General features: G+C 35.5%; 1 protein-coding gene across 4 annotated transcripts in view; it reads left to right on the forward strand.

Annotated features, from left to right (window-relative positions):
* LARP4B (La ribonucleoprotein 4B) overlaps positions 1 to 16,895 on the forward strand; it is a 206,483-nt gene that overhangs the window by 95,354 nt on the left and 94,234 nt on the right. Inside the window, exon 1 of one of the 4 annotated variants that reach the window (XM_043965352.1) lies at positions 503 to 569. The exons of the other annotated variants lie outside the window; for them this stretch is intronic. The gene's annotated coding sequence lies outside the window, so the exon portion shown is untranslated. Of the gene's footprint in view, positions 1 to 502; positions 570 to 16,895 lie in introns of those variants that run through there. 4 annotated transcript variants of the gene reach the window in all.

Genomic DNA, 16,895 nt, shown 5'->3' on the forward strand with positions numbered 1-16,895 from the left:
CAAGCTATCTTGAGACCTCAGACCATCACAAATATTATGTAGAAACAAAAATGGCAAATAATCTCAAAACATCTCAAAAATAAATCATACATGGGGGCAGCTGGGTGGCGCAGTGGATAGAACACCAGCCCTAGAGTCAGGAGGACCTGAATTCAAATTTGGCCTCAGACACTTAACACTTATTAGCCGTGTGACCCTGGGCAAGTCACTTAACCCCAATTGTCTCCCCACTCCCCCCAGAAAATAAATCATGCATTCAAATTTGTGCTATTCAGTTATAATTGTGTAAAATATGGTCATTAGTATTAGCCCAGTGGAAATAATACAATGCTAACTCAAACAATGAAACCATTTTAGAGGATTCATTATTTGCACTAATGGAGCACCAGCCCTATTGCTGTTTACCTTACTGTATCTTACTGTTTACCTTACTTTATCTTACTGTTCTGTCTGGTGGATTTTCCAACAAACTAGTTGGTGATACTTGTCATTCATTCATTAGGTTTGTTACCATTGTACCAGTGGTAGAAGAGCAGAACTTGAAGTCTAAAGATTCTTTACTTATAAAGGTTAGTTTATATATAAATGTGTTAATAGTGAAGCAGTGTATGCAATTTATCATTTAGTAGAACACTTGTCATTAGGGAATGGAAAAGTATGTATATTGTAACTAGCTTTTAATTTTTGCTAATTAGATAGCTAAAATAAAAAAATGAATTTCCATCTCTCTACAAGGGAGCTTGTAAAATTCTTCTACTATTTTTTACCACATTTGTGTGAGCAAGCATTTTTACTTTACTTTAGTTTTAATTCAAAATACAGAAATAAAATAGACACCAAACCAGATTTAAGACTGTTTGGTGTTGAGCCAAATATTGCAAACCTGATTCAGTTTTCAATAGTCGCATTATGTTAAACTTCTTCCAAGTTGTAACTTATTTCATTAAAAATATTATTTATATTCAACAGAATTTGTAAAGCAAATATTAAATCTTATAGTAAGCATATAAGGTCTTGTTGAATTGCTTATTTTACTTCTTACAGATTGTTTCCCTTCATATTTAAAATGAAAAATTTTAAGATTAAAGTTTTACAATGTTGTATTTACTTTTCATAAGTATAATTAGAACATCATTTTATATTTTATTGTTATAATTATGTAATATAAATATTAATTTGGAATATTAGAGTAGAATATTACTTTTCCGTGGCAGTTCACAACCCATTTTTGCTATTGTTGAAAAAGGTTCGTGGAACCAAAAAACACTGGGAATAATCACTACACTAAGCTATGGTAATACTTAAAATACTCAGCAGATTCTTACATTTCCAAGGAATTCCACAACACTCTGCTGTAATTCTCTGCCTTTAGATTGGTATGGTAGTAGTTTCTCCATTTCAGATTTATATATTTTGTGTCATTTAAAAAAATGTCCTCTAGGTTTAAAATATTATTTCAAGCATACTATAATGGGGTAAATTTTGGGTACTTTAATTCTAGTGAATATTCTTTCTTTCTAGCTCCTATTGTAGTCTTGTGCCAGAAAATAGCCACATAAATGACTTCATACACCTAAAGTCATTGCTTTCGAAGGGACAAAGCAAAATAAAAGTGTCAGAGGTTGTCATTTTCTCTTCTTTTCTAGTAGCAGCACTGTTGTGCTTATGGATTAGGAAGTTGCACTTTTAAGCATGCATGAGATTATAAACTGTGGGCCAATTTGAAGGAATCAGATTTAACTTTTTTTTTTCCTAATTTAGGTTTTCTGCTTAACATTTCCCAGGGACAGCAATTGTTTCCCCTCTATATTGAGTATTATGGTGACTACAAAGATAAATAATAGTGCTCCTCAAAGAATTTCAGTTTAGTCCATGGATTTGAATACAGGCTTAAATTCTTAAATTGAGGTCTCTATGAAAGGAATTACACAGTCCACACAAACATAATGGTATGAAATGACTTTCTGTTTAAAAATACCTATTGTGAAAAATCCTGTGATAGTTTTCAAAAAGTCAAAGATAAATAAACTTACACTATATAAAAACACAGGGCTGTTTTTCTTTTTCTTTTTTTCTTTTGGTTCTGAGCTGTGACTCCATCCTGGAGAAGTCCCAATGCAAAACTCTCCTCCCCTGAAGAGGAGGGGAAATTTTTTCCTCCACCTAGTGGTTAAGTGACATGCCCATAGTCACAGTGTCCCGTGGCAGTAAAGACCAGCACTTAGTCAACAGATAATCATTAGGCACTTGTCCTGTGCTAAGGCATTAGGGATATAAAAATAAAAGTGAAACCATCCCTTATTTAAAGGAACTTATTTTCTAATAGTGGAAAGAAACATGAATACAATGGGTGTGACTTGAATGAAATACTCAGTAAAAGAGACTAAAAGAATGGTCGAATAGGTAGGATACCCAAGAGAGAGTAGTATTTATGAAAACTTTGAGAGAAGAGAGTATCCAGAAGAGCATTATCAGCAGTATCAAAGGCTACTGAGAGATGGTTGAGAATTGAGAAAAGGCCATTAGATTTGGCAGTTAAGAGATCACTGATAGCTTTGGAGGGAGAAGTTTCAGTTGATTGAGATCAGAAGCCACATTTCAGAGGGTCAAAAAGGGTGAGGAGAGGAAGTAGAGATACCTAGTATAGATGTCTTTCTTAAGTTTGGCAAAGAAAGGTAGGAGAGGCATAGAAATGATTTGATCAAGTAAGGGGTATGTGGGTGTGTGTGGGGGTGTTTTTAAAGAAGACATGGGTATTTTTAATAGGCTACAGGAGAAAAACAATAGAAAGTGGGAGTGACAGAGTGATCCACTAGAGAATATGGAATGGGATTGGATTAGGAACTGTGAAGAGTGGATGGGGGGCAGCTAGGTGGCGCAGTGGATAGAGCACTGGCGCTGGAATCAGGAGTTCCTGAGTTCAAATCCGGCCTCAGACACTTAACACTTACTAGCTGTGTGACCCTGGGCAAGTCACTTAACCCCAATTGCCTCACTTTAAAAAAAAAAAAAAAAGAGTGGATGGAATAACAAATCAGTTAGGTAGGTATAAAAAGATTGCTTCCTTGCAGTCCAGATAACATGAAATGTAGAGTGGGGCCCAGTTAGCACAGTTATATAAAACCTAATTCGGTGAGGGATGGTGCAGAGTAATCCAGGTTTGGGTCTAGGGAAGGTATTATCAGTGATAGTATAAAATGCAAGGAATAAAAGATGAAAGGTTACTTCAAGGAGTTGAGATAGTAAAGGGAGAGGATGTACATATTGGGCACTGAGGAAGGAAGGAAGGAAAGGGTGTTAGAGATTAGTAGATAAGAGCTTCCAGAATTCTGATTGGGTGATAAGTAAGGATTGGCTGAGCCTCAATAGAAAAGAGTTTATTGAATGGTATTGGTAGAAGAAGAGTCTGGAAATGACACTAGGGAGCAAGGAGTATAACAAATCCTTCACCATAACTGATAGTTGAGTTGAAGTTGAGTGAAAGTGTAACTGATACTTGCTTAAAAAGAGTGGCCAGCAGTGCATTGTCATCAAGAGGGAGCCAGGTCTAAGTGAGAAAGGAAAAGATTTAATATCTGAAGTTCTGTCAGGGGACAGTCATTCTAGAGAGTAAATCAGATTTCAGGTCAGATTTTGGGGCAAGTTGAAGTTGAAGAGAGGGTAAGGGAGATGGGCTTGTTCCAAATGACAAGGATTGTGAGGGTATAAGGGAGTGGCATATACTAACTGTTGAAGGAGTCCAGGCAAAGTATCACTGGTTGGACAGAGGCCCATTGAAGAGACATAGGATAAGTGTTGAAGGGCCTTTCTTGAGGAGTCCAGCCTTTTGGTTGGTGTTAATGTTGCAGCATTGTACCACTATAGTCCCCCACCTCTTCAAAGAAGAGCAGGATGTACTTTCTCATCTCTCTTCTTTGGGTTTAAGTTTAAGCATAATATCAAAGCATTCACAGTTTATATTCTTTTGTTATTTTTCAGTAACATTTTTGTAGCATCATTTTGTGCCAGTCATATAAGACTTAGTATGCTTCTCTGCGTTCATCATATTTGTCATTTGTTACAGCACAGTAATGTTATATTGTGTTCCTGAGTTGTGTCAGCCTGATATAGTGCCTGTCTTCCCACAACTCCTCCAATGTTATTTCAGTCTTTTGCCATTTTTCTGAGTTAGCTGAATCTTCATGTTTTCATTTGTATCTCTTATATTCTTATGGGTCTCTGACTTCATCAGTTCCAGTGTTGTGTTCAGGGCCATCCATGTTTTCCTATGTTGTGCTATTCTTGTCTGGAGTCTCCTATAAGTTTGCTATGAGTGAGGGTGCTGGAGAAGTCCGCACACTAGTTTTTTTGCTTTCACTGGACATTTAAAAAGTATTGGTGAAGTGGGACACACTGATTTCTACTTTGTTCTTTCTACATGACCAGCTCATCTTCTTTTCCTCTTAATATGATTTCATGGTGACATTTTAATTCATTTTTCATTTCTTCACTGGTGATATACTGTAGCCTGCTCATACCTGCCTTGTGCCTCTAAATTCCCCTCTGCATATGATACTTGTTTTTAGTTCTTCAGAGGTAGTTGTATTCCGTATCTCATGTCATGTAGCAGCGCCGATTAGATTGACCTTTGCTTTCATGGGAAGCTTAGGGTTAATTGTTTCTTTTTTTTAATTAATAAAGTATTTTATTTTTTCCGTTACATGTAAAGATAGTTCTCAACTTTTGTTTATACAAGCTTTAAAGTTTCAGATTTTTCTCCCTCCCTCCCCTAGACAGCAGGTAATCTGATATGGGATATATATATATATATATATATATATATATATATATATATATATATTTAATAACAGTAATCCTGTTTCTGCATTAGTCATGTTATAAGAGAAAAAATCAAAGTAATGATGAAAAACCTCAAAATAGAAAAAAAACAGCATCAAAAACAAAAGAAATAGTATGGTTCATTCAGCATCTATACTCTGCAGTTCTTTTTTGTTGTTGTTCTTTTTTTTTCTTGGATTTGGAGATCCTCTTCCATCACGAGTTCCCTGGAACTCTTCTGTGCCATTGCATTGGTGAGAAGAATATAGTCCATCACAGTAGATCAACACTCAATGTTGATGATACTGTGTACAGTGTTCTTCTGGTTCTGCTCATCTCACTCATCATCAGCTCACACAAGACCCTCCAGGTTTCTCTGAACTACTCCTGCTCATCATTTCTTACCGCACAATAGTATTCCATTGTATTCATATACCACAACTTGTCTAGCCATTCCCCAATTGATGGGCATCCCCTCAACTTCCAATTCCTTGCCACCACGTAAAGAGCAGCTATAAATATTTTTGTACATGTGGGTCCCTTTCCCCTTTTCATGATTTCTTTGGGAAAAAGACCCAAAAGTGGTATTGCTGGGTCAAAGGGTATGCACAGCTTTATCGCCCTTTGGGCATAGGGTTAATTGTTTCTTAAAAGTAGTCTTCTTTGCTTTCCTGTGTCTGTGCCACTGTGGTCCTAACTTGTCCATCTGTACTATCTGTCCTGGATGTATATACATACTGATGGAGGACATCTGTAGGGTTGAAACCTGTACAGTCGACATCCATCTTCTAGGTCTTTTGCTATATGAATAGATAGGAGTGATTGCACATCTCATCAAGAAAGCTACCTCATGTTCTGGGACTTGATGCAATCACCCTGATATCTACTGCAGACTGAAGCATTTGAGGTCTTTAAGACACCAACTGCCATTTTAAGACCACCTAGCCATTCCTTTCATGTATATATGTAAAATTTAGGTTACTTACTTAGAAATGGGATCCAAAAAAATCAAGTAACCCAGCTGAATCAAATTAAAATCATTGAAACATTTTTCCAATTATCTGCTGTATGCAGAAGACTGATAAATCAGAGGGATACAAAGAATTAAATGAGGTGATTCTTTCTGTGATCATACTTCCTAATAGAGATATGTGACAGATACATAAATAACCATAATACTAAATGAGACATGAAGTACCTAAGAAATGCAAAGGATGTATTGAGCAAGGAGTGGGGGAAGATGGGTGCAGTGGTGGTGATGGAGAATTTTTGTTTAATAGGTAGGATATTAGTGATAGTGACAGAATTAGGAAAGACTGGGGATTATAATTGTTTTTATATTTAATAGTTTAATTCCTTTTGATTTAACTTATGAACTGCTTGCCTTTATAGTTGTTAAGTAAAAGCTCTGAGAATTTTTTTAAGGTAATCAAATCTTGTAACATTCATTGTTGAAACATTATCTCAAAACAGATCAAAGTTAGAAGATTTTAAAAAACGTTTATAAACATAATTATAAACCCCTTTTTAAAAAAAAACTGACTTTTGAACTCATGCAGCTCTGGCATTCATAGAACAGTTGTTTTTTTAGAACTTGAACTGATAGGGTTAGATCTTTTAAGGAAGAAAAACGTTTTTGAGTCATTTAACATTTTTCTCCTCTTTCTACTTCTTTTGTTAATTTAGCATTGCCCAGGCATATTAATTAAAGAGTCATGTAGGCCAGATTCAAAAGCTCAAAACTGTTGATTTCATTTAACACTCATCAAATAGTGACTGGCTACAAAGCTGGAATGGGGAAATTCCCTGCTAATTGCAAGAAAACCACTGAACTATAGTCCTATAATTAGTAGAGTTCCCCTTTGCATGCTTAACTTGAAGACCAAAAAAACCCCCTAACCCCCCCTCAAAAAAAAAAAAACATGACAAGAAAATGAGTTGCTATGCTTTGAAAAAAATTAGTTTTTAGAGAAGGTCCTGGAATCGTTATACTTTCATATATATACTGTCAGTTTTGCTACACTTGTTTAGAAACTTGTTAGAATTTGTTCCAATGGGATTGATTTATGCTTGCTTATGCAAGATTCTATCTGCAAGAAACAGCAAAAGAACACAAAAAATTGCACCACTTCACAATACCTCACAGGCTGCAGTCTCTCTGCTTATTTCCATAAGCAAACTTGATGTCTTTTTCAAGTTAAAAAGTAAAGTGCCATATTTATTGTATATTTTCTGCTACAGTAGGAGCTGTGTTTTGGTGGGACCAGTGTTCTCCCCCACAGCTACTTTGCCACCCCAGGCCATTGAGAATGAGGGTGCAAGCCAAGTAGCAGCTTTAGGCATTATACACAGCCACTGTTTATTGTATTTATGTATTTCTTAACCGTTCAAGACATATAAAATGGTGTTAGTTTTTTTGTTATCTTATGCCCCTAATTCCATTTTCCCCATAAGCTGTGGGTTTTATTAAACAATTGCGTATAGCTCTGTCATCTTTAGGAATATATATATCAAATTAAAGCAGAACCAACTGCCACAGAACTGAGAGATTGCTTGGTGTGGTAGAAAGAGTACTTAATTAGGAGTTGTGGGTCCTATTTTAGGATCTCTGCCCTGCCACTTTGGGCAAGTCACTTAATCTCTCTATCTAGGGGACAGCTAGGTGGATCAGTGGATAGAGCCTAGGACTTAGAGTCCTGGAGTCAGAAAGACCTGAGTTTGAATCCTGCCTGAGGCAAATACTAGCTGTGTGATTGGGCAAGTTGCTTAACATCTCTGTACCTCAGTTTCCTTACCTGTAAAACAGGGACAAAATTAGCCCCACCCTCAAGATTTTTAAGATCTAATGAGGTAATTGTACAGCTTCTTTTCAAACCATAAAGTTCTACATAAATGATAGCCATGATTATTGGCTTTTATTAACTATGCTAGGCCTCAGTTTCTTTATCTACATAGTGAGAAGATTGAACTAGGTCAGAGGTTCTTAACTTGTAGCCCATCACCTTGTTTTTATAAAAATATTTTGATAATTGCATTTTAATATAATTAGTTTCCTTTGTCATAAAATATTTTTGTGTATTCATAAACATTCTGAAATGTAGGACTAGTCCTGTAGGCTTCAGTAGACCCTTGTCAAGGATGCCCGCTCTTCTCTCAGATATTTGATATAATTCTATAAATGTTAGCAATAGCACTAAGGGAGAGAATGAAATTTAAGGTGATAAATATAGGAAAACACGAGTTAAAACTAGTTTTCTTATTACAATATGATTTGTTTTGTTAGAAAAGCCTAACAAAAAGGCAAGGATTTTAATTGAGACAACTAATGGCTTCAACAGAGTTGTAGGCTACAAAATAAATTCTCCAAAAGCAATAGCATTTCTGTATAATAGTAAAATCCATGAATCAGTAATAGAGAAAACCTATTAAAATAGTTCCAAAGTACACACAAAATTTGAGTCCAGCGTACCAAAGCATGTGAAATATCTGTGGATTGAATTATAAAATGTTCTTTAAAGGAAGAACAGCTTAAAAAGCCAGATCAATATTCAGTGATCATAGTTGGGCCATGCCTATATATATTAAAGCTTACGATACTGTCAAAGTTCTAATGCTGTATCAGATTTTTGTAAGTGTACTCTATAGAATTTTTAAAAAATCATTTGGAGGAAGAAAAGTGATTTAGAAGAGCAAGGGAATTAATTTTTAAAAGGTAGAAATGAATGAGAAATAGTGTTTACAAACCTCAAACTATAGCACAGTCATCAAAAGCCTTTTGATAGTGGTTTAAAAATAAATTAGTTAATTGAAATAGAGTAAAACAAGGGAGAATCAAAATTAATGGGATTCAGCTCAGTGTTTGATAAACCCCAAAACATGTTACTTTGGAAATAATTTCTTATTTGATAATAAACTGCTGGTGAAACTGGAGCACATACTGGAAGAAATTCAGCTCAGACTTAACACCTTGTACCATATTCTATATTTCAAAATGGGTACATGACCTGAATATTAAAGAGAATCATCACATACCTTTCAAAAGTATGGGTAGATGTATTTTGAATAAAGGTTAGAGGCAATTTGAAAAATAAAACATAGTAATTTTGATTATATGAAATTGAAAAACCTGCAAAAATGATGCTTTTAGTATAAGAAGGGAAGTGGTCAAATGGGGGAAAATCTATGTCAAATTTCTCAGATAAAGGTTTGTTATTCAAGATACTTCGTTTGTGTATGTGTCTGTTTCTCCCTTTCTCATCCTCCTCCCTCTATCCCACTTCCCCTGTTATTCTACCCTTACTACTCCCTCTCCTCTCTCCCTTCCTATCTCCTCTCTTTCTATCCTCTCCTTGCTGTTAACAATATGAAAGAATGCTCTAAATCAGTAAGAAGAGAAATGAAAATCAGACCAACTAAGTTTTCGTTTTATACCCAATAAATTGACATATATGACAAAAAGGTGGCAGCGGTTAGTGATTGAGTGGTTTGCAGGCGTACTAGTGTATTGTTATTAGAGCAGTGAATCAGTATAAACACATTGGGATACAATTTGTAATAATGCAATAAAAAAAACCACACAAATACTACTGCTAGGAGGTCATTGATTAAAAAAAAATAGGAAAGTCTATACACCAAAAAATAAATATGTTTAAATAAACTACTTTTAGTGGTAGCAAAGAACATTAAATAAAGTATATGCCAGTCTACTGGGAAATGGCTACACAAATTGTGGTTCGAATGCAATAGAATATTACTGTGATATAACAAAAACCAATTATACCAAATAGAGAAAAGCATGAATTCTAGATCTTTTTAAATGATAGTTTCCATAACTAATAAAGTGGCTTTCATTTTTTGCAAGCTATAGTGTACTGCAGCAATGATTTATGTAAGCTGTATTCAAATTTATCCCTCAAAACTTATATATGTTGTTTCTTTCTACTAACGTTTTTGTTTATGTTTTACCTCTGGACTCTACCTTACTAAAATTACTCCAACCTCCCAATAGACCTTTGTTCGCTTACTCTTGAGAGTTTATGCTTCCAGAAAAAGATTAGATAGACTAATTGTAAACTTGTAAATACATTCTAATCAGTGGCCTTTTTTTCTTAAAGCAGCAGATGTAAATGTATGATAATAATATCTTTGCAGAGACATAGTTTATAGTCTGAAAACAAAGATCTTAATAGGATTTTCTGCTTAAAAGTGTATCCTGAACAACCACATAAGCATCCAGGGAGATTTGAATAGTTTTAACTTTTCTCAATGCAGTAGTGCTAAAAGGCATCCCTTTAAGATGGGGTCTATTATATACGTCATGCTTATTTAAATATAGTCTCTTATATAAAATAAATATAAAATACTTTAAGTACACTAACTTATTTTTCCAGTAGTTATTTGTATTGCTTTACCTGTATTTTTATCACTGCTCTTTACTAAAGGAATATGCTATGTGTTTTCAAGACAGCCCACCCGAGGTTAAAGGTGCATTTAACTTATGTGGCCATAAAACAAAGTTAGTAAAGCACCCTTGACCTTGTTAGCACTGTACTTTAACTGAACTAATCAGTCAGAAACATTATAATTCCTAATTCTGTGTTATTAGAGACAATTCCCATTCCATGATTTGGGAGGGGGGCGGGCATTGGGGGTTAAGTGATATTCTAAAACTTTGACATAGTTTTTTCCCAACCGAGTCATTTTATTATTATTTCTTGAAATAATAAATATTTTTATTTAAAGTTTTGAGTTTCAAAATTTATTCCTCCTTTCCTCCCTCCTCTCCCCCCTTCATTGTCCCCTGTACGAGGCTGTAAGCAGATTTATATGTTCAACTATGTAAAACATTACCATTTTAGCCATTTTTTATAAGAAAATTTGAATAAAAGCAAAAAATTAAAGAAAGTGAAAAATAACATGCTTCAATCTGTTCGATTGCTATCAGTTCTTTCTTTGGAGGTGGATAGTATGTTTTATCATTAGTCCTTTGGGATTGTCTTGGATCACTGTATTGCTGAAAATAGTGAAGTCATTCACAATTCTTCATCAAACAATATTGCTGAAAAGCTTTGACAGATTTTAAAGCTATCTATAGTTTTTCTCCCCCAAAATGTTACTTTCATATCTAGGCTTGTAACTACCCAAGCTAAGAATAGCTAAGAATATGTCATATCCTAAGGAATAAAATGGATTGTTAAATAGAACAAGCATTTATTAAACATCTACTGTGTCCTAGAAGCTATTAAAGGTGGTTGGGATACAAAAAAGAAAGAAAGCAATCTCTGTCTATGTGAACTAGGTCTTGCCAAAGGGCTGGGAGTGTGAGAAAAAATTGCATGTACACATATAAAGATAAAGCATAAACAAAGTAATAACTTAGGGAAAGACCACGGACAATTAGGGAAATCAGGAAAGGCCCCTTGTCTGTTTTGGCAAATAAGCTGAGCCTTTTGAGTGGAGCTGGTCACTTGGTAATGTTTAAGTGAAAAGAAAGAGAATGCATAAGGGCAGGGAGGCAAGAGTTTGAATGTCATGTATGTTTTGGCCTCAGCATAGTTTATTCCATATAATAGATACCTAATAAATGTTTGTTGACTAAATATATGACCGTGTGTGTGTGTGTGTGTGTGTGTGTGTGTGTGTGTGTGTGTGTGTGTGTGTGTGTGTGTAGTGAGAAAACAGAATTGTGAATAGATTTTTCCTAGGATAATGGGATCAAGACTATAACTTATCCGATTACTATTTTCCTAGGAATACAGTTCAGTCAGGTCCTGCCGCTGACTGCTTAAAATAAAATTTCATGGGATATTTGGTCACCTTGTATTGAAGTGTGCTATAATAAGCATTTGTTAAAGGATAACCATAAAAATATTGTACCTTATCTTTTTTTTCTTTTTTTGCGGGGCAATGAGGGTTAAGTGACTTGCCACACAGTTAGTAACAAGTGTCTGAGGCCCTATTTGAACTCAGGTCCTCCTGAATCCAGGGCTAGTGCTTTATCCACTGCGCCACCTAGCTGCCCCCTGTACCTTATCTTTTAATATCTGTTGCACAGAGGAAGAAATACAGAAGTTGTACAATGTGTAACCAATACATTAAGATCCTCTGAATAAAATCAGTATATACTTAAGTGCTCCAAGCAAAAATGAGGATGGGAAAGATGGTGAAACATGCTGTAAAATGTTTTTTGAAAGTAAAAAAAAATAGGCCGAAAGCTTGTAAACACATGGAACTTCAAAACTTCAGATCTATCTCTAACGAGGGAATCTAAGAGAGCCAGGTATTCAGCGTGACAAGTTCCAAATAATAACAGTAACAACAAAATGAAATTGATTATAATTTACAGGAAAGGGCTGGATACTGAGCTGAGTGGTATGGCTTAATCATTTGTGTATAGTTAGATCACTCATTGACTTGTGAAAGCAAAGATCAAAATCAGTAATAAATTAGAAGAATAAATATGAGAAGGCATAATTGTACAATTGTCAGTGAAGAATTACTCAGGAGTAGCATTGTAAACACTGTCAGCAAAGAGATATGTGACCAGAAGAAAGAGAAAGCCTCTTTGGTTCTAAGTGCTCTGACTCTAAATCCAGTGCTCCTTTAATTGTATGAATGGTTATTTCGAACCCATCCCTGCTTCTAGAGTGATGAAAAACTCAAAATACACATCTGCTTATTAGTGAGTCAGTAGTTGTATTATTGTCATATATGGAATTATATACATAATATATATCATATATACATAAGCAGGAAATTACTATTATATCAAGACCTGTCATGTATAGACGACCTGCATGGACAACCTTGGATGTCTTCCTATTACTTTTGGAAGAAGATAAAGTGGGGCTACAGTCCTTTAAGGGGGAAGGGATCCTGGGTGATGACAGTGAGTATAAATTGAGATATTAGCAAGATAGATAGGTAAAAGAATTGTGGAGACTTTATTATTTTTTAATAACAAAAACTGGGATAGAAAAGAGGATATGAGAGTCAAGACTTAGCAGAAATTTTATTAATATTGTCTGTCTTTTATATAAAATGCTTTTATAGCTTATCAAATCTGTTTTTTGGGGGGGAGAATTTTATCTGCTTCTTCCATGTCCCACTCCCCACATGGCAAGAAAAAGAAAAAGCTTATCTCCATACAGATTGCTCTTCCTTTTTTGTCCCCCCAAACAAAAAATAACTATAAGAAAACACATACTGTTTATTGTATGTACCTGTTAGATTGGTTTCCCATTTCATGCTTTCTTCTTTCTTTTGCTCCTTCCTCACTCATTTACCCTTCTGTTAATATATTCAATTTTTTTGATAGTTATATTTATCTTTTACAGATATAGACTTGCCAGAAATGTTGAAATATAACCAGTCCCTTATTATTTTAAGCATCCTCTCACTCTAAAGTCATTTGGTTAGGAATATTAAAATATATGACATGCCAAGGTTTGCTCATAAAATTAGCAAGTTTGTTATGTTAAATTTCAAAGTAATTTATTCAGACAATTATGAATTTTACTCATTGAATACTTTAAAATATTTTGATTTTTTTCTTCTGTAAAGATATTTAAAGTTCAACATTTTTGGAGCTATCTAGCACCTTAGTTTTGACAGTGGGCAAGAAGTTCAAAACAATCAGCTTTGTAGTAAAACAAAGGAAATTCTTGTTTTCTAAACTAAGTGTAACCAGTCCTTATGAGAGCATTGCTTTTTCAGAGAGCTTAGATTTCTTATGTTTTAAGAGAAGTTGTGGGGAGAAACCCACACCTTCTTAAACATAACTCTTGCCATATGGAACTTTTTTTTACCAATTTTATTTTGTGAGCTATCATTACAGCATTTTCCTTTATATTAGTACATAGTTTTTGTCACCCTCCTGCTTGTCTAAAAACTGAAGATTCTTCCAGGTTGAGAAAACCTTTTGACTTTTTTTTTTTTTGGTGAGGCAATGGGGGTTAAGTGACTTGCCCAGAGTCACACAGCTAGTAAGTATTAATTGTCTGAGGCCGAATTTGGACTCAGATACTCCTGACTCCAGGGCCAGTGCTCTATCTACTGCGCCACCTAGCTGACCCTCCTTTTGACATTTTTATTTCATGATTTTATGTTTACTCCTACTATGACGTTTTATTTTGCTACCTATTTGTTTTAAGCTTTAAAACTTAAAAAATAATCTGGTAATTCCATGCGCGACCCCCCCCCCCCCAACTCATCTACAAATAATGCACAATTCATGTTTGTGGAATTCTTTTTTCATTTTCTGGTAGACTTTTGCCTTGTTTAGCCAGTTCTGGAAATGTTTGCTTTTTATGGGCTCTGAATTATTTTTTAAGAAATTAGAGGAGAGAATAAACTTTGTGTAGCACCTACTGTGTGCTCTTTTATAAATATTATCTCACTAGATCCTCTTTGCCACCCTGTCAGTTATGTGCTATCATTCTCAGGAAACTGAGACAAACAGGTTAAGTGACTTGGCCAGCCAGGGCCACAAAGCTAGTAAGTTTCTGGGGCTGGTTTTGATCTCAGGTCTTCTTGACTTCAGACTGAACAGTTTATCCACCATGCCATCAGGTGACTCCAGAGTAAGCTACCAAAAAGAGATGTCTAGGCAGATCCCTAAATAAGTTTTCTTGTTAAAAGATTTTTGTAAAAATGTCCATACCAGGCCAGACTTAAGATTATCTTTGATGTAGTTATTCACATATTATTTAAAAATTTATTTATTTTAGTTTTCAACATTGGTTTAGATAAAGATTTCCAATTTCAAATTTTTCTCCCTCCCCTAGACAGCAGGTAATCTAGTTATTCATATTTTTAAAAATCAGGACAATATACTTTTCCCCCTATTGTGGCTGTTTTTTTACTGAGAATGTTAACAACATAAATACTTTTTGTATCATAGTTCCATACCTGTAAAAATGTCCTCTAAAATAAAATTTGCAATGAGAAATACCTTGTACTTACTGTACAAGTATTATTGTACTGTCTTACAGTAGAGATAGGAATAGACAGTAGGAGTATGATTTCATTGCTACGGGGAACTGCAGAAATGGAGAGGAGGCCTAGATCTTTGGCAGTAACAGCAGTGCTTACTGCTTGCTATATAGGGAGTAAACGGTAAATGGGAGAGCCTAGAATTTGAACCCAGGTCATTGGTGACCAAATCCAGTTCTTCTCTAACTTGCAGTGGATTGCTTTCACAGAGCCCCCCTTCAACACTGTGTCAGCTTGGATGAGGTTTGGGGGAGAGTGATCATTTTTATCAGAAACTGGTCCCCCATACTTTTTTTTTTTTTTTTTTTGGTGAGGCAATTGTGGTTAAGTGACTTGCCCAGGGTCACACAGCTAGTAAGTGTCAAGTGTCTGAGGCCAGATTTGAACTCAGGTCTTCCTGAATCCAGGGCCAGTGCTTTATCTACTGTGCCACCTAGTTGCCCCTCCTTCCCTCCCCCCCCAAAATACTCTTAATTCATAATATATTCTCTTTTTTTTAATCGAAGGTCTCTCAGTAGTTGAATTTAGTATTATATAACTGAGAACTAAAAGGGGTCTCAAAGATTATGTAGTTCTTATTTTACAGATGAGGAAACTGAAGTTTTCCCAGAAGCTTAAGTGATTTGGCTAAAAGATCTGGCTGGCTAGTAAGCAGCAGAGCTGAAATTTGAAAGCAGACCCCAAATCCAGTTCCCTGTTATACACTTCAGACTTCCTCTCAAAGACTCCAGCCTCAAGAGAAAGGCCAAATCTGCCATCTTTTTCTCCTGTAGTATGCAGTATTAATTTTTATTTTTCCATGTCTCTATTTCATTTTTATGTCTTACACTTAAAGCACTATCTTCCTTGTTCAATATAAGATGGGCTAGTATCACATTTTCCAGTTTATCCTTCTAACATAATAGTTTACATTTACACAAATAAAATCTTTTACAGGGTTTTATTTATAAAAATTCTATATGCCATATAGTGCAATTGGTATCATTTTGTATTTGAACAAACTGAGGGTTAGATATTAAATAGCATGTCCAAAATGACTCTTCTGTTCAGGTTCCTGTTTATTGCCCCTGAGAACAAATTCCTGTGTGAAATTTTAAATCTTGAGCCACTGTTTTCCAGATTTAATTCACATTTCAGCTAGATTGGCCTACTTGCTATTTCCTCAATATGATAATATATCTCTTACCTCTCCCTTTTTACAGGCTGCCTCACATACCTATAGCTCTGAGCTCTGCTTCCTTCTACATGAGACCATACCCGGTATCTTAGGGTTTGTGGGCTATTCAAGGAGGCCTAGCACCTCTGGTTTCAAGGCTTGCCAAGCCCTTTTCAGGGCTGCTCATCCACCTTTGGTGTCCACTTATCACGTAACTCTCTCCTGTGGCTCCAAGAAGCTGTAGCACGTGCATCATCCACACCCTGGTAGACTGTCTAGGCAGACAGACTAAACCAGGTTGAGAGTAATTGCTAGGCTTCAAACCCGTTGGAGAGTCAGGGTGATGTCTATGCCAAGCATGTGAAGATTTCCCCCCCGGGGGGTGGGGGGTGGGGGTGGGGAGGGATAGGCAGATGAGAACGGTTTGTTCCGCTGGCCTTGAAGGTCACTGAAGTAGGCTCTGTGGAGCACTGAGAACTTGGTCAGCAGAGCATTTAGAGCTTGGACAGTCATTTGCCAGTCAACTTGACTTTTGTCTTGCTACTGGACTTTGAAGGCTCTGGAAGAGAGTGAGGTTGACAGCTTTGTGCAACTCTGGCTCACTTAAATCCATTCACTCACAAGTGAAAACATCACCCATCATCCACTGATTTATCTCAATTTTTTGATGTCTTCAGAATGAAAACATGCTATCTTTTCATAGTTACTTGACATTCTCTCTAATGTACTATATTTAAGAAGGATGTATTGACTAATGCATAAATATGTTTAATAATTATATATATATATATCTCTCTCTCTATCTATATCTATCTATCTGATTACCTGCTGTCGAGGGGAGGGAGGGAGAAAAATCTGAAATTGGAAATCTTACATAAACAAATGTTGAAAACTGTCTCTAAATGTAACTGGAAAATAATAAAATACT

The sequence above is a fragment of the Dromiciops gliroides genome, chromosome 5 (assembly GCF_019393635.1).
Source record: "Dromiciops gliroides isolate mDroGli1 chromosome 5, mDroGli1.pri, whole genome shotgun sequence".
Taxonomy (NCBI): domain Eukaryota; kingdom Metazoa; phylum Chordata; class Mammalia; order Microbiotheria; family Microbiotheriidae; genus Dromiciops; species Dromiciops gliroides.